The sequence below is a fragment of the Oryctolagus cuniculus genome, chromosome 19, assembly GCF_964237555.1.
Source record: "Oryctolagus cuniculus chromosome 19, mOryCun1.1, whole genome shotgun sequence".
NCBI lineage: Eukaryota > Metazoa > Chordata > Mammalia > Lagomorpha > Leporidae > Oryctolagus > Oryctolagus cuniculus.
In genome coordinates this window covers 32,083,653-32,104,839 of record NC_091450.1, presented here as the reverse complement: position 1 = coordinate 32,104,839, position 21,187 = coordinate 32,083,653, and the positions used below count along the sequence as shown (strand labels likewise).

At 50.3% G+C, this 21,187-nt stretch overlaps 1 long non-coding RNA gene across 2 annotated transcripts; it reads right to left on the bottom strand.

Annotated features, from left to right (window-relative positions):
* Nucleotides 1–3,340: 3,340 nt before the first annotated feature.
* LOC108175858 (uncharacterized) lies at nucleotides 3,341–21,164 on the bottom strand. Of its 2 annotated transcripts, none has more exons than XR_001792527.3 (4): nucleotides 20,092–21,164; nucleotides 12,998–13,200; nucleotides 8,411–10,513; nucleotides 3,341–8,219 (listed from the first exon to the last, which is right to left on the bottom strand). It is a non-coding gene; the product is annotated as an uncharacterized lncRNA (long non-coding RNA). The 2 variants fall into 2 exon arrangements; XR_007915709.2 differs by having other exon boundaries at nucleotides 5,256–6,353; nucleotides 6,621–10,513.
* Nucleotides 21,165–21,187: the final 23 nt, after the last annotated feature.

Sequence of the window (21,187 nt, the reverse complement as noted above, 5' to 3'; positions counted from 1 at the left end):
GTTAAACTCAATTTCTTCATTCATTTATTTCTATCTTACAGAACTAAGGTTTCCTGTTATAGTCAATGGTTTGTAACCTGCTATTAATGTAATATTTTTCTATTAAGTCATGGGAATCCATTCAAGCTGGGTTTTGTGCTTTTAAAATTTGTTCCTTTATCCTTTGTGTGTGTGTTTTTAATGATCTTGAGAGTCTACCTTTTTTTAAGATTTTTTTAAATTTATTTATTTGAAAGAGCTACAGAGAGAGGTAGAAACAGAGAGAGAGATCTTCCATCCACTGGTTCACTCTCCAGATGGCCGCAATGGCAAGAGCTGCACCGATCTGAAGCCAGGAGCCAGGAGCCTCCCCCTCCTCCCATGTCTCACACATGGGTGCAGGGGCCCAAGGACTTGGGCCATCTTCTACTACTTTCCCAGCCCATAGCAGAGAGCTGGATCGGAAGAGGAGCAGCCGGGACTAGAACCAGTGCCCATATGGGATGCCAGCACTTCAGGCCAGGGCTTTAACCTACTGTACCACAGCACCGGCCCCAGAGATTTATTCTTGAATGATAGTCCTGTGGTACGCTAGAGGTTAAAAAAATTGAACAAACAAACAAAAACATAAAACTCCCTAAATTTATGTTTTTTGAAGAGGCAGAAACCAATGCCACTCAAATTTTTTATAAGAGTTATTTATTTGAAAGGTAGAGTTACAGATAGGCAGAGGTGGGGGGGAGGGAGGGAGGGAGAAAGAGGGAGTAAGGGAGAGGGAGAGAGAGAGATAAAGAGAGAGGTCGTCCATTCACTGGTTCACTCCTCAGATGGCCAAAACAGCCAGAGCTGCGCCGATCTGAAGCCAGGAGCTTCTTCTGGGTTTCCCATGTGGGTACAGGGGCCCAAGGACTTGGGCCATCTTCCACTGCTTTTCCAGACCATATCAGAGAGCTGAATTGGAATTGGAGCAGCCAGGACTCGAACCGGCATCCATATGGAATGCCGGCACTGCAGGTGGTGGCTTTACCCGCTACGCCACAGCACCAGCTCCACGACTCGAATTTACAGGAACTGAAAGACCCTTGCTCCATAAATTCTTTCTATTAAGGAGCTGTGAAATAAATTGCAGAAGCTGTGACTAGCATTTTACCAAAAAAAAAAAAAAAAAAAAAAAAAAAGAAGAAGAAGAAATCAAAGTGAGAATTACGGACTGTTGTACACAACTTTTATTTCTTGATGTCTTGCATTGTTATATAAATGTATTCCTTACTGTGGTCTCTGGTCTAAAAAGGTTGACAGACACAGAAGTGGGGGAACTACTGCTCCTGCAGGACGGGCGAGCAGGAAGCTACAGCCTTCAGTTGAGTGCCTGGACAAGAAGGATCCCTGAAATCATTCACTTAGGTTTAATTCTGATGTTTTGTGTTCAACACTAGAGGTTCAACTTCTGGTCTTCAGGTGTATTAGCAGTCACGTCTTCAGCTACACTGCTCCTAGCCAGATCACCTCAGTTGTGCCACTCTTGATTGGAGAGGGCTCTGTCTGCGGACCTTCTCTTGGAGAAAGTAGCCACACCGTCCTCGTTCAGTGGGGCCTCCACAGTCAGCTTTCCCCCTTCCCGGGTCTCTGCTACACAACCAGTCCACCCCCAGATGCTGTGCGGTCTGTGAGCCCCCGCAGTGCCACCAGCCTTACGAGCCGGGAGACGCGGCTCTCTTGTCGTGCCCCTCAACAGGCTGTTCTCGTGGCAGTGGTGGCCTGTGGCAGCTAAACTGCTCTCTGCCGGTGTTCCCACCCAGCAGTGCTCAAGCACTGGAGCCTCTGCCAGCATTTGGCACGTCTGGCCTTGCAGAATGTTCCTGACAGCTCCCTCCTGCAAACCTTGTAGCAGCCCAGAAATTGAGCGCTTCCTCTGAGATGCCCTCCACCGAGCTGACATGTGGAGACAAGTGCTTCCCAGAGAACTGGCCCCCTGGGACCACATGCACTTTCCTCTGGTCTCCGTGGGCTTAGTTCTTGTCACCTATGGCTCCAGTGCCAGAGCCGGCTGAGTACGCGCTCAGTCAAGCAATAAAAAGGGGCCGACGCTTTGGCACCTGCAGGTCCCACATGGTGGCAGTGACCTTTCCCTTGGAACAGTAACCTGTGACTAAATATAGCCTAAGAACCGTTACTTTCTTGATCAGACCAAACTCCTTATCCTGTAATTATCACAATGACACCCCTGCTTTATCCTCTCATCTATAATCTGAGGAACCAGGTCCTTAAGGCTGCCTGTAGAAGCTTCCAGAGGCTTAGGAGACGAGGACTCCTTGGGAGCACGGCTGGCAATGCCCACTGGAACACCAATTGGAGTCCCAGCTGTCTGCCTCCAACCCAGCTCCCTGTTAATGCATCTGGGAAGGCAGTGGGTGATGGCCCAGAACACGGGCCCCTACCACTGATGTGAAAGACCTAGATGGAGTTCTGAGCTCCTGACTTCTGCCTGGCCCAGCCCCAGCCATTGCAACCATTTGGGGAATGAACCAACGATTGGCAGATCCCTTTCTGTCTGTCTTTCCCCGCTCCCTACTCTGTGTTACTCTGCTTTTCAAATAAATAAAATTTTTTTTGTAAAAAAGTAGCACTGTTCTACTTCCCTTCCCATCAATGTAGTCCTTACTGCTCTGACTGGGAAGGCAGCCAGATCCCTCAGAAAGCTCAGGAGACGGAGCATGGGGTGTCCTGTGCAGTGGATCAGCGATGGCCGTCAGCAGCTGCAGCGTCCCATTCACCAGTTGTACGTAAAAGTTTTAGTCAGTTTTTCTTTACTGCAGCTAGAATACCTGAGAACAGCTACTTCTGGAGGAGAAGGCTCACTGCGGCGCGCAGCTCCTGGGGTTCAGTCTGGGATCAGGCAGCCCGTTTGTCAGACGAGGGCGAAGGCTGCCGGCGGTGGTGTGTGTGGAGCCGCGGTCACATGGCAAGCAGCAAACACGGACAGGGAGCAGGCTCTTTCTCCATGTCCGTGTGTCTCTCCTTATAAAGCCACCATGATTTGATCATAGATTCTGCCCTAACAAATCTAATCCCAAGGCCTCAACTTTAGATACTATAATTGGAATGGTTTCCTCATGAATCCATTAGCAAAAGACCAGGAACTAAGCCATCAATACCCAAAATATTATTCGAACCATAACCGTAGTGCGTGTGAGAAATGCTTTGAAATGACTGAAGTAGGGTTATCAGTTTATTTGACACCCACCTCCCCCTATTTATATTCTGATGGGATACCACTCCTTCTTCGGGTTAGGAGAACCTTCCTAAGTGGCAGGAATGAAGGTTGGGGGCAGACTGAAGGCAAAAGGACCACATAGAAGCCTTAGTGTTACCCTTCGCTCTTTGTTTCACAACACATCCCAATCCAGAAGCTCTCCAAAATATATTCAGTATATCCCAAGCCAGAACACAAACACAAATGTAAATATTAGAAAAATATTTCAGAATTCATTTTCAGGTGAGACTGTTTTGAGATCTTTCGGTAATATCTAAAAATAAAACAGCTTAGAAGAAGACGTGGGCTAGAAACACGTGCCAGACCTCGGTCATTAGGAGGCCAAACTCCGGGTTTCCTCGTCTGGAAGATGAAAATAGTAACAGTGTTGATCTCACAGGATTATTGTGAGGGTGACTTGCTATGTAAAGGGCCTGGAAATATACGTCACACAAGCGCTAAGTTTCCGATTATGACGGCATCATTTCATCTGTCAAACATAAGCCACTGCCAAAGCACTGGAGAACTAACAGAGGCCTATCCCCGCCCCCGCTTCTCAGACATTATGATTGGTCCCGTCGTATGACGCAAGAATGACTCCGCCTTCTCATTGGCGAAGAGCTGCTGCCTATTAGTAGCGGGCAGAGGGGCCCGTCTTTGGATTCTGCGCTTGCGTGAGCCTCGCTTTCTGGGCTTAGCCTGTGCGCATGCGTCTGGTCCCCGCCATGTCCCAGCACGCCCCGCGGCGGTTTCCGGTGTGGCACCTAGAAAACGACGAGTTGGCGGGCCACGGCCGAGGGCTTTTCCTGCCGGGGCGGAGGGAGGCGGGTCTGAGGGCTGCAGTTGCGCCCCTGCCCTGCGGATCTCGGCTCGGGCCTGGGTCCCGGGACGGGGCTGGGCCCTCTGTGCGGGGAGCCCGGCTTGCGGCCCTGGCCCCGTCGGAGCGCCTCTCCCGGGTTTTCCCGCGCAGCCTCCCTCGGAAGGCTCAGGCCTCTTCCTCTGCGGTGTGCGGGAATAAAACACTGGGCCCTGACGGCCTGGTGCGTCCTCGCGCGGGGCAGTGAGCGCGTGGAGGCGACACAGACGCCGCCGCCTGCGCAAGGCCCCCAGGCCGCGGTGGAGCAGATAAACTCCCGCCAGAACCGAGTCTGGTGTCAGGTGGGGGGAGAGAGCGCGCCTTGGGAGCCAGAGGCCCCGCCGGGCGCCCCCGGCCTCGCAGCGGCGGCGGCGGCCTCGCCCCGTGAGTCTCTCGGGGTCTTTGAAGCCTGTGTTCCTGTCTCCACATCGCGAATGCCTCGGCCCGGCTCGGCAGGGATGCTGACTGCTGATCGCTGTGCACGGAGGGAGTCCAGCCTTGGGCCAGGGCGCGAATACACGACGCCAGGGTGTTCGGCGGTGTCTAGAGAATGTCGTCACCCTGGCGGGTGCTACTGACACCTAGTGGGTGGATGCAGGTTTGCAGCTGCACTTCCTACGCAGAGGGTGCACGCCCACCATTCTGCAAACCCGGCCTGAGAGTGGCAGTCGTGGAAGTGGAGGGAGGACGGGTGTCCCAGACAGCTCGGCCAAGTGGTGCCTCCTTTTGTGTTCTTTATGATGGAGGTTAAGTGTTTGCCACCCAGTTGATTCTGAAATCTGCTGGCCCCGTCTTACTTCTTTCACTCATTCATTTGCCAACTAATTATTTAGCAACAGATATTCTTCAGGTTGCTGAGGTTCAGCAGTGCGTGAGACAAAGTCCCTGCTCTCAAGAATCTTAGATTCCTGCAAGGAGTTAAGAGCCACTAACTATACACCTATGTCAAGCTGCGACGTGTGCCGTGAAGTTCCTGTAAGCTGGCATTTCATTCCCACCACGTACCATTCACTCAGCACCTTCCAAGTGCCAGGCACTAGGCCAGATGTTTCACGAATACCATTTCTGTACTTCCCTGTCTTGCAAGGTAGGTCTTGTATCCCCAGATGACAAAAAGAGGCTCAGGGAACTGAATAATTTTCCCCAAATCAGTTAGTTTGGAGCTGAGCTGGGACTTGGATCTACCTAACGGTCCATCGGCGGTTTCCACTAGAGCACTGTGACCATACGCCAGGCTGATTTGGATAGGAGAAGGAATCCATCCTCTCCAAGTCAGAAAAGCGAAGTAGAAGTGAACTCTCACGTTTCGCTCCTTTTGTCAGGGTGAAGTTTCTACCAGGGAGGCCCAGTTGGAGGAGGCTCTTCAGAGTTGTGGGCCCTGAATGTGGGGCCAGAGATCAGCCTCAGTTGGGGTTGGAGTCCTCTCCACTCTTGACGTTCTCCCAGATGGCTGATGGACGAAAGCTGACTCCTTAGAGGGGTCGACGACTTAGCACTCTCACAGTCGTCCTGCAGACTCCTGTGTCTGTCAGCAAGTGTCTTGGAGCTCAGCCACTGATGGCTGCAGCCAGAGTTGTGCGAGGGAGTTGGTGGCGCTGAAGCAGTTCCTGACCGCTGTGCACAGAGAGCTCTGACCTGGCCGAGAGAGTGTCCTCCAGAAGGCGGTGAGCTTGGTGCGCGTGGAGAACCTGGGAGGCCAGCGCAGCGGGCGAGAAAGGGCCGAGTTGCAGAGGCTGTAGTGTAGGAAGACAGGCCGCTGGAACGAGGTGGAGCAGCTGCTTCGGCGCTTTCCTGAGTGATGTCCAGGCCAGCTGGCGTGAGGGAGGATGGGACGAGGGCAAAGTGAGATGCCCTCGCCAGTCAGCACGCGTGCAGGGAGTCTCTGTGTCCCAGGAATGAAGGCGGGAGGACACTTATCCTAGGGCAGCTCAGCCGTCCCCTCTGCAGGTTGTGCTCACCTGAGCCTTCCCTGAGAACGAGAATCTTCTGGTTCTGGGAGTGCCTGCTCTGCCATGGAGGAGTCACAGTGCCCAGTAAGGTAGGGCTTTTTTTAAAGATTTATTTTATTTATTTGCAAAAGTTACAGAGAGAGGTACAGACAGAGAATTCTTCCATCCACTGGTTCATTCCCCAGATGACTGCAACGGCCAGAGCTGCACCAATCTGAAGCCAGGAGCCAGGAGCTTCTTCTGGGTCTCCCATGAGGGTGCAGGGACCCAAGGGCTTGAGCCATCCTCCACTGCCTTCCTGGGCCACAGCAGAGAGCTGGATTGAAAGAGGAACAGCCAGGATTAGAACCGGTGCCCATATGGGATGCTGGCGCTGCAGGCCAGCACTTTAACCTTCTGCGCCATGGCGCCAGCCCCAAGGTAGAATTTCAGTTAAGTCCCCAGTGTCCAAGTGGCACCTCTCCTTGAGGTAGACTAATACAAGTGGATATCCTGTCAAGAAGGAGCTAGGGTGGGATCAGCTGGGGCTTGGAACTGCGCGTAAGGTGTGTCAGAGGGCCTGGGTGTGGGGGCTGCTGTAGACCTGAGCAGACAGGACTCTGCCATGCTGTGCCTCCAGCAGGTGTGGTACTGAGGTCCTGCCTCCTGCTCTGCTCCTGTTCTTCCTGGCCGCACGTCCTGCAGTCTGCATCGAGTTTCCAGCTCTGGCTCTCCGGGAGTCTATCCTCCTGCCCCTCCCTTCTGCACCTGAATAGTGACCTGCAGCCGTGAAGCAGGGAGTCAGAGGTAGGATTTTGCAGTGTGTGCTCCAAGAGGTGCAACCATGGGGCCATGGGAAGAACTGCCAAGCTCCTGCTGGAGCCAGGTAAGACCAGTTCTCAGAGAGCTTCCCAAGAGATGGCCAGATCTCATACTCAGTACAGTTCAGCCCACGGGGGTTACTGAGGAACTCAGTACTTTTTTTTTTTTTTTTTGACAGAGTGGACAGTGAGAGAGAAAGAGACAGAGAGAAAGGTGGAACTCAGTACTTTAAGAAGTGGCAACAGCACATTTCAGGCTAGAAGGGTGAGACTGGAGGGATGAGGGAAGGAAGGAAAGAAGGAAGGAGGAAGGGACAGCGTGAAATGAGAAGAAAGTAATAACCGCCCCAGACAGACAAATCCACTGCTGGCAGTAGGACCCAGGACTCCTCGTTACAAAATGAAGAAAAATCTGGGGAAGTCACTGTGGCGCAGTGTAAGCTCTGCCGGGGAGGCTCACATCCACACCAGAGTCCCCAGGCCTGAGTCCTGGCTCCTCTGCTGCTTGCCTGGCTCCTCGCTAATGCACACCCAGGAGGCAGCAAGTGGTGGCCCAGGTACTGGAGTCCCTGCCACCAGTGTGTGAGAGACCTAGACTGAGTTCTGGGCTCCTGGTTGAGCCTGGCCCACCTCTGCTATTAACAGACATTTAGGTAGTAAACCACTGGGTGAGAGATGCTTGTCTTTTTCTGTCTGTCCCTGTTGCTCTTTCAGATAAATAAAAATTGATAAAACCTAAAAAAAAGAAAGAAATAAATAAACATGGGAAAGAGTGCAGCTCTTTTCACTTTGTCATTTAACCTGGGATAGCAGGGGCTACCAGGAAACCAGGCTGTACTTGGAAATCTCTGTACATCCCAAATTCATGAAAAACGTCAGACGTGACCCTGGAGTAGCCAAGCAGGGCAGGAGCACAGCTTCCTGCAGACACCAGCCAGCCTGGGAGGCGCCCAGTTTGTCAGCTGTCAGGCTGACGGCTGCAGGGAGTGGGGAGGCCACTTGCTCGAGGCCTGTGTTCTCTGTGTGTGGACAGCGCTGTGTCCTTTTTGTCTCTACCCAGAAACCAAGTGCGGGTTGAGCTGGACAGTGAGAACTGAAGATTCCATCCAAGATGAAGTGAGGGGTAGAGGATGCCAGGGGCCCTGGGGTGTTCCCAGACTGAATGAGTAAGGAGGTCGCCTCAGCGGAGGCACCCAGAGGAAGAGAAGTCGGGCGAGGAAGCTCAAGGGGCCCGGCTGTTGTTTAGGCTGTGACCATGTGCCGGCCACCTCCAGCTGAAAGCGCAGTATGGCTGTGGCAGGGGTGGCTTCTGTGGGCTTTGCTCTGCTCCTTGGGGTGTAGTGAAGCTGTGTGACCTGGTCCTCAGTAAGTGGTTAAGAAACCTTAAAAAAAAAAGGAATAGTGTCAGTTGAAAATTATATCAATTTGTTCCAACTGTTTTTTTCCAGTGAGATTAGGAGGTACAGAAACTTTATGGAGAACCCCAGTATTCAACTTAAAGGACGTCAGAAGGGAGGATAATAGACATCACAAGAACTGTAGACGTAGAGGTGTTGCCTGTTACATAACCTACTTCAGATTCATGTCCAGTGTCTGGTGCAGCATCAGGCCTTTGGGCAATGGAAGGTAGCACGGTGAGGTCCTGTCGTCAGTTGACAAAAAAAGGGAGGGAAGGAGAGACAGAGAGACCCCAGCATTTTTTTTTTCAAAATTAACACAAAAACCTGATTGTTCAAATTTAGTAGAAGTAGGAATCCTGTGCTTGCCTTGACCTTGCCAGCTGGGTTTCTCACATACACCTACACGTCCAGAACGGAACCCTTGCATTTCCTGCATGCCTGCAGCTTTGCTCGGCATCTCCCTCTTGTTGGGCGGCATTTCCTTTCACCTCCCGGCACCCTCTTCAAACCAGAAACCTGACGGTCATCGTGACGTCCGCTTTGGCCAACCCCATAGCTGGTCTCCCGCTAGTCTATCACGTTGATTTTACTTCTGACATACAGACGTCCCACCCACTTTTATCCATAACCTGTGCCATCATTTGACTAGACAGCTGTCTCTGGACATCAGAACCAAAGAGTCTCGTCTGCTCCCCTTGCTTCCCCTTCTGTCTGCTCTCCTCTTTCTCCACACAGAGAATTCTGTCATTCCCTGCTTACATGTCCAGCTGCTTCCTATTACACTTAGAATAAAATCCAACTTTCTTAGCATATGATAATAAAGTGCAGTCAGGAAAAAGGAAACCATTCTAGGCATTTCTTTCTTTCTTTCTTTCTTTTTAAGATTTTATTTATTTGAGAGGTAAAGGTTACAGACAGAGAAGCAGAGACAGAAAAGTCTTCCATCCACTGGTTCACTCCCCAGATGGCTGCAACGGCCAGAGCTGAGCCAATCTAAAGCCACGAACTTCTTCCGGTTCTCCCATGCTGGTTTAGGGGCCCAAGCACTTGGGCCATTTTCCACTGCTTTCCCAGGCCATAGCAGAGAGCTGGATCGCAAGAGGGGCAGCATACATACGGGATGCCGGCACTGCAGGAGGAGGCTTAGCCTACTGTGCCACCATACTCTCCCTCGTTCTAGACACTGCAGAGAGAATTAAATGTAAAGAATTTGTTAGACGGGTTTGGTAGAACTGAAAAAAAACTGAAACCCTATGGCACAGAGGGTAGCTGTAAGCAGCTATGACACACAGGATTAGGGAAACAGCGGAAAAGGGTTGGCTTTACCAGAACCTGGAAGCTTGGCAGAGAGGCCCTGCAAAGCTGGGCTTGGGGCTGGCAGTGCTGCCTGACTGGTGCCGGTGCCTGAGTGGCCCAGTGAAGTTGTGTCTGGAAGACACAAGATCTGCTTCGGCCGCTGCTTTGTCTGACTCCTGGACCTGGTGCAGACATTATCAGGAAGCAGATATATTTTGAATAAATGAATGCATTTTCCGGTTCTCACCTGTCTATTCCAGACCGTCTGGAGTCACTTGACAGCAAGGGTTGGGGACTCTGGGGCTGGCGCTCCCTTTCTGCCCAGCACACTAGAGGATCAGGCAGGTGGGAGGGTGCAGCCTGCGCACACAGGGAGTTCAGCAGCTGAGCCCCAGTCTTCCTGACCATAGTGGGCCCAGGAATGAGGAGCCTTAGTGAGGCCTCTCTGTTGGCTTCTCTGGCTCTCTCATTTCCCAGACCAGCTTCTGGGAGCAGACATCCAAAGCCCTTCAGCAGCTGGTCTGTCCCTGGGCTGTCTTCCTTTCCTACAAGTCACCAGTGAAGTCAGGTTGTCCCAAACAGGTCACCTCCAAGCCCACACCTGCCTTTGCCCAGCCTCTCTCTCCAAAGCGGCTTCTCCTGTGTGGAGCAAACACTCAACTTCTTGTTCTGCCTCTGCTTATTCCTCTCACCAAAGCCACAGTTTTCTGCGCTTGAGAGTGGTTCCCACAGAGGAAAGGGGGAGAGACTGCAGCACAGAGTCCCGGGGGGGCTGGGATGGGCTGGGGGTTGCTTCTCACTCTCCCCTGGAGAACTGAGGTGTTGCCCTCTTGACGCTGGCTCATTCTTCCAGCCTGTTCTTGGCTCAAAATGGCAAAAGTCTCTCTACTGGACGTCTCTGTAAAGCCTCTTCGTTTCTACTTCCTCTGAATCATTGCATTTGACTCTTTTTTTTTAATCTCATTTCTTGATCTCAAAACCTGAAAAAAAACAGAACACTACACTGTAGAGAAGGAAGACAGTAGAATAAGAGTTAAAACTAAACTACTACAAAGAAGAAATACCAAATTGAATTCTTCCTGTGGTTAATTAGGTTAATTAAAATTTTAAGTTTTCTAATTCATGTTTTTGAGTTCCAAATTCTGTGGTCACAGGCTCTCTAACTCTACCCACTTTTGTTCTGTTCTCTCCCTTTTTGGATGTTCTGGCCCAGGGATAAATCTGAGGCAGAGGGCCAAGCTCTGTGTCATCTGCCAGCCTGTTTATAGGTTTGTTCTCAAGTCTTTTTTTTTTTATTATTATTATTTCATTGATTTATTTGAGAGGTAGAGCTAAAGAGAGAGGGAGAGACAGAGAGAGAGGTCTTCCATCTGCTGGTTCACTTCCCAAATGGCCACAACAACCAGAGCTGGGCCAATCCAAAGCCAGGAGCCATGAGTTTCTTCCGGGTACCCCACATGGCTGCAGGGGCCCAAGCTTCTGAGCCATCTTCCACTGCTTTCCTAGGTCATAAGCAGAGAGCTGGATAGGAAGAGGAGCAGCCGGGATACGAACCGGTGCCCATAAGGGACACCGGTGCCACAGGCAGAAGCTTAGCCTACTAAGCCACAGCACTGATCCCTGTTCTCAGTTCCTAAGTGTCCTGACTTCTGGGAGTAAAACAACAAAGCCTGCCCCAAGTTTGACCAGCTCAGTCAGGAAGAAAGCATGTGGCTGACTTCCTGATGACACAGGCCCAGCCTGAGAAAGAAGTAGCCTTGCTAGAGGAATGAAGAAGGTGAAGGATGGTCTAGAGGCCTGCCTGGCCCTCAGGGGAAGCAAAGCAGTGGAACTCGATGAGCAGAGATGACATGAGCTCAGTGAAAGGGGCGGGCGGAGGCTCCCATGTGAGGGAAAGGGCTGGGCCGCCTCCTCCGTCCCCATCCAGCATAGTCCACTCCCATCCAAGAGCACACTGAAGTCGGGGCGCCCCTGAAGATGTGTGTTTAGCCTTAGTGTAGATGTCTGTTCCAGGAACCTCACTGGAAACCAGAAACATGTTTTCCCAAATGAAAGTAGTAGATGGTTTAGACATAGTTCAGCCACTAAGCCTTTATCAGCAGTGGACAGCAGCAGAGGAAACCGTACAGTGTATGGAAATGATAATGCAGATACATATTTTTGATTGTTTAATTTGAAAGTTTACATGTTTTATGCTTTGTGTTGGTGTGTAATTTTTGTACTATTGGTGGCTAGCTTTTGTCTAAGATCTTTTTGGAATATTGCTTAAATGTTTTTATTTTCATGACAGTGAATCTTGTATTCAGTGCTTTGCCAATTAATATTATATGCTTGTAGGCCGGCGCCGCGGCTCACTAGGCTAATCCTCCGCCTTGTGGCGCCGGCACACCGGGTTCTAGTCCCGGTCGGGGCGCCGGATTCTGTCCCGGTTGCCCCTCTTCCAGGCCAGCTCTCTGCTGTGGCCCAGGAGTGCAGTGGAGGATGGCCCAAGTCCTTGGGCCCTGCACCCCATGGGAGACCAGGATAAGTACCTGGCTCCTGCCATCGGATCAGCGTGGTGCGCTGGCCGCAGCGCGCCGGTCATGGCGGCCATTAGAGGGTGAACCAACGGCAAAAAGGAAGACTTTTCTCTCTCTCTCTCTCTCTCTCTCACTGTCCACTCTGCCTGTCAAAAAAAATATATTATATGCTTGTAATAAAAGCAAAAGAAAAACAACTAAAAAGAGAGAGAGAGAGAGAGAGGCTGGCAGAAGGGAAATGACCCTTAAACACCATGAAAACCAGGACCCCTGGGCTGTCTGGGGTCACACAAGATGATGAAAAACCTGGAAGCAGTGACAGCTCCCTCTCAACTGCTAATGGCCTTTAAGTAGATTCTCCCGTGCTTTGGCCATCAGTGCTGAGCCCTACCGAGTCAGTTTGGGAATGGGACTGGCAGGTCAAGTGTCTAACTTCCTGGCTGGGGTTCCAGAAGTACTTTTCATCCTTGGCTGCCATCCATGGTGCCATCTTCTACAGCTTGTGGGATCTGCATTCTTCTGAGTCAGCCCTACACCTCAATATCCTTTCTCTCTTTGCTTACGGAGGAGATGCAGAGACCCGGGCACTGGAAAGAGCATCCATGGGGGTTGGTGCTGTGGTGTGACAATTAAAGCTACCACCTGCAATGCGGCATCCCATAGGGGCCCTGGTTTGAGACCAGCTGCTCCACTTCCGGTCCCGCTCTCTGCTATGGCCTGGGAAGGCAGTAGAAGATGGCCCAAGGAATCCTGTACCCACATGGGATACATGGAAGGAGCTCCTGGCTCCTGGCTTCATATTGGCCCACCTCCGACCCTTATAGCCATTTGCAAAGTGAACAAGAGGATGGAGTATCTCTCTCTCTGCTTCTGCCTCTGCCTCTCTGTAACTTTGCTTTTCACATAAGCAAATAATGTTTGAAAAAAGAGAGAGCTTCCACTTACACAAGGTTCAGACACATGCCTTCTTGGCTTCACAGTAACTTGACTGGAGGCTCTGCAACTTGGTGTGACAGAACGCCCTACTCCCAGTCATTCTGCCGCGGCCGTTTGTGTCTGCTGTTCTCGTGGGCCTGAGGGTTTTCACAGTGGAGAACTACTGAGAATGGCCAGGAGTGTCTTGGTCTCTCCATAGCCCCAGCGCACACCTGCTGCCAGGGACAAAGAACAGGCAGTCAGATCAGGGAGGACCACATGCTGTAGTGTGGGCGTTTAGTAGCTCAAGAGGTTCCGTCCTAGTTTTTCAAACGGCCACTGCTGGCTACTGGTACTCCTGGGATGGTATCTCACTGTGCCTTTTCCATAAAACATAAAAGACTTTTATGTAGAAAAGACACGCTCTCTTGGAAAGGACCTGTGGAGTTACCCACTAAAGCTGCTCTTTTTATGGCTCTTTAATTATCTTCTCACTTCCCGCGGAGCAGGGTCGTACCTTGCCTATCAGCCGCTGTGGGTCTCCCTGGGGGTGGCTCTACCAAGGGACCCAGGGAACCGTCAGGATCTGGAAGCCAAGTTTCAGGACAGAGAACTGGTCACAGGAGATGGGTGCCTGCTCCCTCCTCCCATACAGGAGTGCCTTTTCATCTGGCCCTTCTCTGTCTGAATATATTACCTGTCATCCTTGCAGATACAGGAAACTAAATCACAGGTACCCAAGTTAGTGTCCCAGGGTGAGACCAAGTAGTGAACATCTGGGAACAGCACAGGCTGTTGGATGCCCAGGAACACTCAGTGCACTCCTGCAACCAGCAGGGCCAGTTCACGAGGGGTCATCTGTCTGGAGCTGTCTCAGCAAGTGCATCTGATGCCATCTGGTCGTGATGGTCTACAGGCCATCAGCCCCTTCCATGCCCAGCCACCCTCCTCTCACGCCTGGATCACTGCCGCGGCTTCCCACCTGGCTGTTCATCTGGGGACCTCCTACAGTCTGTTTCCAACCCAGAGGCTAGAGGGAGCCCCTCCTTTCCATTCAGTTCGGTTGATGTACACCACATGCCTACAGTGCTAGTTTCCAAGCAGTGCAGTTACGACACAGGCCTTGCATTCAAGGAGGTCGCAGTAGCAGAGAGAGATACAAACAAACGTTTACATAGAGTCAAGTGCCAAATCGAAATACTCAAAGTGCTCCTTTTATTTATTTTTATTTAGTTATTAGAGTTACACAGAGAGAAGAGGAGAGGCAGAGAAAGAGAGAGGTCTTCCATCCCCTGGTTCACTCCCCAGATGACCGCAACGGCCAGAGCTGTGCCAATCCAAAGCCAGGAGCCAGGAGCTTCTTCCGGGTCTCCCACGTGGGTGCAGGGGCCCAAGGTCTTGGGCCATCTTTTACTGCTTTCCCAGGCCATTGCAGAGAGCTGCATCAGAAGTAGAGCAGCCAGGATTTGAACTGGCACCCATATGGGATGCCGGCACTCCAGGCAGCAGCTTTACCTGCTACGCCACAACGGCTGCCCCTCGGAGTGCTGCTTTTAAAACTATTATTCCTCTGTCCATAATCCTCCAGTTTTCATTGAGAGTAACAGTGAAAGTCTTCCTGTAAGGCCACAAGGCTCTGTTAGTGTTTCTCAAACTATATTTGAAGATCAGGTTTTGGTGTTAATTTTGAATAAAAATGCAGTTGGTTAGTGTAGGAATTTCAGGTTGCAACAAGTTTCTAAACACCCATCCGCCATGTGGAAGACCTAGATAGAGTTTCTAGCTCCTGGCTTCAGCCTGGCCCAGCCCCGGCCATTGCAGCCATTTGGGGAGTGAACGAGTGGTTGGAGCATAGGATCTCACCGCTCTCTTTCTGCCTCTGCTGCTGCTTCTCTGGAATTCTCACTTTCACATATGTAAATAAATCTTGTTTTAAATAAAGCAATATGGATATTTTAAATAAAATTAATAAACAAGGAAATGTCTGCATAAGCCTCCTACCTGGAGGTAACCACAGTACTCTTTAAAAAATACCACAGTAACTGAAACCTTTTATATTTTTCATACTGAAATAATACATTTTATCTTTTTTTTTTTAATTTGACAGAGTTATAAATAGTGAGAGAGAGAGAGACAGAGAGAAAGGTCTTCCTTCCGTTGGTTTACTCCCCAAAAGGCCACTACAGCCAGCACTGTGCTGATCCGAAGCCAGGAGCCGGGTGCTTCCTCCTGGTCTCCCATGCGGGTGCAGGAGCCCAAGCACTTGGGCCATCCTCCACTGCCCTCCAAGGCCACAGTAGAGAGCTGGACTGGAAGAGGAGCAACTGGGACTAGAACCCAGAGCCCATATGGGATGCTGGTGCCTCAGGCAGAGGATTAACCAAGTGAGCCACAGTACCAGCCCCAATACATTATTTCTTAAATACCTACATTCAGGAATTCTATAAATGAAATAATTCATTTTTACAATTTATCATAGAACTTCAGCAGAAACTCAGGGGTATGTGAGCCCTGGAGAGTTACAATACTCCAGTTCTGGGAGTGGCCACCAGTGTGGGGAGCACAGGGCACAGCCCCTGAAGCACAGCGAGTCCTGCCCACTTCCACTCACAGCCCCACCTGGCCTAAAGCTTCAGAAATCACACATGAGGTGGCACAAGTGCCCCCAGGGATTGAAAAGCATTAAATGCCAAGTTGCAAAGTTTACAAAGCTACAGATAAGATACTTACTTTGCTTAAAAAATATTAAAACAAATATACCTGTTAGATAATCTTCTGTTTTATCAACACAAGTTTGCTAACTTTAAATCATTAAGAGACAATATTTTCTTCTAAGATTTGAATTATGTAAAAAAAACTACCTAGCAACTCATAATGGTATCTTTCAGTTAAGACAAAATGTACTTTAAGGCCATCTATAAATATAGTCAATTAAATAGCTCCATGGAGAAAAACTTAGATAAGTACAGAACCCTAGTACAACCAGGTAATGGGAACTATTCTACCATAAAGAGGAACTAAGTACTGACATATGCTCAAAACATGCTAAGGGAAAGGAGGAGATGTACAGTTCAGCACACGCTCACTCGGACTTACCCCTAATGGTAGAGTTAGAAACGTGCCATGGGACTCCAAATCCCATTAAGTTGGCATGTACCAATGCCATCTTACTAGTTAAAGTGATCAGTTTAAGTTCATAATTGATCATAATGATAGGATTAAGTGTCAAAGGGATCACATAAATAAGACCAGTGTCTACTAATAATAATTGGTGAAATTAAAAAGAAGAGAACGATCCAACATGGGAAGTGGGATACACAGCAGACTCATAGAATGGCAAATGCCCTAAACAGCACTCTGGCCTCAGAATCAGCCCTTAAGGCATTCGGATCTGGCTAAAAAGCCCATGAGAGTTTTTCAGGCATGGAAAGCAAAGACACTGTGGAAAAAAACAAAAACCAAAAACCAAAAAAACAAACAAAAACAACAACAAAAAAAAACAAACCTAAGTGAAAGATCTCTGTGAGATCCCAGCAGAAAGAATGGGCCATCAAAGAAGGAGGTACCTTTCTCTGAAGGGAGGAGAGAACTTCCACTTTGACTATGACCTTGTCTGAATAAGGTCAGAGTTTGTGAACTCAAGAGGCTTCCATAGCCTTGGCAGCTCATGGCAAGAGCCTCGGGTCATTACTGACATCATAAATAAGAGTGTCAGTTGTTAAATCAACAACAGGAGTCACTGTACACTTACTCCCCATGTAGGATCTCTGTCCTTAATGTGTCATACTACGCGAATTAATGGTAAAACTAGTATTCAAACAGTACTTTATTTATTTTTTTTAATGATAAACATTATGGTCAGGCTGTTTATTAAGGAGGCAACCATATATACAAGTTCTGCTATTGAAATGTTTGCAAATCAACTTCATGTGATCTAAAAGGACCATGTGCAATGTCAAAGATGGACACTTGTACATTCAATAGAAAGTTAATTTAAACATACATAGTCTAGATCATTCTAGAGTTATACAAACATCTGGGGCCACATATGTGTCTAATTCTCTTTCAAAAAAAAAACCCCTTTTTTTTTTTTTATAAAAGTGATGTGCTGAGATAATTTTAAAAAGCAGCTGACACAATTACGAATGGTCCCCAGCTTACAAAATGTGATTTCCAGGGTATGAAAACTGAAAAAAGTCAATGCTTCAGAGTGTCTTATGTTATACAAACAAGTTTTGCAGGAATCGCACAGTACTTTACACTTTGTGTGTCTGTTGGAATCTTTCCTCAGTATATACTAAGTTGAAAGTCTGTTCCTCTGCTGGACAGCCTACGGACACTGGGATCACAGTGCTTCTGGCTGCTCCCAATGGGGGTGTCTCCATGAGTGCTTTCAAGTCCTTCCCAGAACCTGGGACCTGGGAACAGACCCCAGCGTCTGTCCCCACAAATTCCTGCCTACGCTGGACTGAAACCTTTAAGACTGGCATTTAAAAAATGGTATTAGGGGCCGGCACTGTGGCTTAGTGGGTAAAGCCACCGCCTACAGCACCAGCATTCCATGTGGTTGCCCATTTGAGTCCCGGCTGCTCCACTTCCAATTCACCTCTGCTAATGGGCCTGGGAAAGCAGCAGAGGATGGCCCAAGTGCTTGGGTCCCTGCACCCACTTGGGAGACCTGGAGAAAGTTCCGGGCTCCTGGCTTTGGATCAGCGCAGCTCCAGCCGTTGCGGCCAATTGGGGAGTGAACCAATGAATGGAACTCACTCTCTCTCTCTCTCTCTCTGCCTCTCCTCTATGTAACTCTGACTTTCAAATAAATAAATCTTTTTAAAAAATTAATATAGTCTTTGAAGGGATACAATTGTTGACCTTAAAGCACAGGCAGAGGACCCAGCACACGTGAACTGCTAAAAATGGTGTATATTTGCCAGAGACTGTCAGCTTTCACTTAAGGAAATCCCTGTGTCGCAGCACTGGGCCATCTCCCCTCCTCCCAAATCCCGTGTCAGTGCTGCCTTCCAAAGGCAGCTTGCATTGGTCCTCTTCTCTCTGCCTGCACAGCTGGCTGGAGCCAGCCCAGGACACTGCCATGTTCCAGCCGCCCTGCGGCCTCTACGGCCATACCCTCCAGTCTGCTCTCTTTCCACATGGAATCCAGTGAGATCTTTTCAGAATGGAAGATCCCATCCCTCTCTGGTAACACTGCGGTGGCTTCTCCCTGCCACGGAATAAAATCCAGATCCTCTCCGCAGCAAAGGCCTGGCAGGATGGAGCCCCTGCCTTCCTCCCTCACCTTTCCAACCACTGCTCCCCTTGATCCCAGAGGTCCAGTCCCAGCTCCTCCCTGGTCAGGGGCCTGGCCCTGTGCCGTGCCCTCTGCCTGGAGTGCTCCCGTCCAGCTCTTGGTACAGCTGGCTCACTGCCCTCCCTGATGTCTTAGTCAGTGTGGCCCCACGATCACTCTCAGGTCACCCACTCATTTCCTTCCAAGCACACATGACATGGAGTTTATTCACCTGCAGCCTGTCTCTCCACCATGCAATGCAGGCTGAGGCAGGCCAGGGCCATCATGTCTTGTTTATTGTCTTTTTCTTTCATAGCCATCTTCATTCTTTAAATCTCATGCTTACAGTTCATCCTTAAAATGAATGAGGAGAGGTCCTGAGAGGCAACCGGGTCCTGAGAAGTGGCACCAACCTCCATCCCTACTTCCTCTTCCCCCTTCACGGTCAGGATCGGTTTCCAATAGCTGCTTTACCACCTCTGCCCCTGCACTGTTTTCATGGCTCCGAACTGGGGAGGACAGAAGGGTAAAGACTGTCAACACAGAAGTGGCGGGGGCTCGGGTTACTGTTAGTACCGAGGGATCCCTGCTGGGTTGAGGCCACCCCTGCCCCTCCTCATCCAGTCCTACCTTTTGGTGGAGTGCTGACCCACAGACTTCAGCTTAACGTCCTTAACTTCTTCCCTGATGCCTCCCACCATGCTGCTCTTCATCTGCATCCCTCCTCACAGCTCCTCTTCCTCCACAGCCACGCACCCTGTACCTCATCTCCCCAGCCCCACCTGGGTCCTTCCTGTTCCAGCCCCTCAGTCTGCTTCCTGCTGACTGCAGAACACTCCAGTGGAGCCACATGCCTCTGACCACACCCCTGCATCACACTAGGCCTCTCCTCAACTTTTCAGCTGGATTTTGGTTGCCTTCTTCCCACCAAATCTCCCACTACCAAAGCCCAGTGTTACTTTTCCTTCTCCTGTACCTTTCGTATCTCCCTTCTCCCAGGCTGTTCAAGCAGGTTACACCCAGAACTGATCAATGATTCTGCCACAAGAGGCTAGTTTATGAACCCATCACTGTCCCAAACTGACCACTCAATCCACACAGCAAGAATCAGGGCAAGGCCCAACGTGGATACAACTTCCATGTACTACACATGGCACTGTGCCCTCAAAGGACCTTCTAGCAAGAGATCAGATTTGAATTCATCAGAATCTCTCATTTTTCTGACCCTTCCAGTAAAAGAGTTGTCCTTTCCCTGGCCTTTAAAAAATGATTCATTTGAAAGGCAGAGAGAGATCTGCCATCTGCTGTTTCACTCCCTAAATGCCTGCAAAAGCCAGGGCTGGGTCAGGATGAAGCCAGGAGCCCGGAACTCTATCTGGGTCTCCCACGTGGCTGGCAGGGATTCAGGTATTTCAGCCATCACCTGCTGCCTTCCTGGGCGCAGACTAGCAGGAAGCTGGAATAGGAAACAGAGCCCGGACTCACACCCAGACACTGCAAGACAGGATGTTGGCATCCCGAGCAGCATCTACACTGCGGTGCCAGATGCCCACTCCCGCACCCCTAGCTTTCTTTTGGAGAATTTTTTCTGAATGTTTTTACAACTTTAATTAGGGACTGGAAACATTCCCAAGTATATGAATGTCTACTAGTTACACCTGCAGGTGAGAAATTATTTCCATACAGTGAGGACATAGGGCCAACCCAAGATAGCCAAGAGTGGCAGAGGGCTACTGTGCCAGTCTCAACTAAGTGCCCCTCTAGAAACTGGATTCTGGGGCTCCTCATTCCAACTCCTTCATGACCAAAACCACAGGGTCCAACTTTATTTTCTCACCTGTTGTCCTGGGATCTCTGTGCATCCTCAGAGCCATGGCTTCCTCAGCATTTTCTGGATGCTGGTCCTCACCCAGCTCTGGATCTCCTCTGGGCAAGATGTCAGAAACTACTCCGAAACCAGAAGCTCCGGGATCTGTTCTTCGAAAGAAGTTTCAGCCACTGACGAGAGTTCCCTAAGAAGCTGCTTTGGGGCCAGCAACCTCCTTGCAGCAGAAGTGCCTGGAATGCTGCTGGGAGGCCTCGCTGGCTGATTTCTGTCCCTGTGCGGTTCCTGTTTTTTCTTTTCTGAGGGTGGGTGAGCCCAGGGACTCCTTGCTGCAGCCATCACTTGCTGAGTCTGGTGGGGTCAGATTGCGTCTCTTCCCAGTCACTGGGAAGCCATGTTCTCCTAGCAGTCCTGGAATCAGAAGTAGGTAAGGATGTCACAGATACGCAGAGACTCACATGGACATAAAGGCTCCACTCTGAATGGAGGCCACACAGATAACAAACCCTTCCCAGAGGCCTTCGCTCTGCTTACTATTGATTTTCCATCCTTTTCCTTGACTCTCTCCACAAACCCATGCCAAGGTCCAGGACACGAGGCCGTGCAGTCTGTTTTCTTTCCCCGCATACCTGGGTCCTTCTCCTGCCCCTGGAAGCCTCCACTCACCTTCCAGAGTGCCGCGTTGCCTTGGGGAGAGAACGACTGTGTAGGCTCCTTCATTAACCTCTTACTGCCGCTGTCAGGCCATCCCCCCACTGTCACCCACGTGACCGCACGCACGCACAGCCGCTGGGTGACTGTTCTGGTCTCTGTGTTTTTATTCCCCAGCATCCCTTTCCCACTTTGGAGAGCAGCAGCATGTTCCTTTTGGAGATTCTACTTTCTACTTCAGAGGTTCGGATGGAGCTGTGGAGGGGCCGCCCAGGTCAGACTCCAGCGGCTAGGGGCTCCCCGGCTGACGTGGGGACGTCCGCCCCAAGGAAGCAGCGGACTCCCCGCACTCTGTCAGCCGCGGGGCAGGAAGTCCAAGGAGCTAGCCTGACGCCAGACTGCCCACCGCGCACGCTCCCGAGCCGAGCCGCCGGACTACAACTCCCGCGGTGCACTG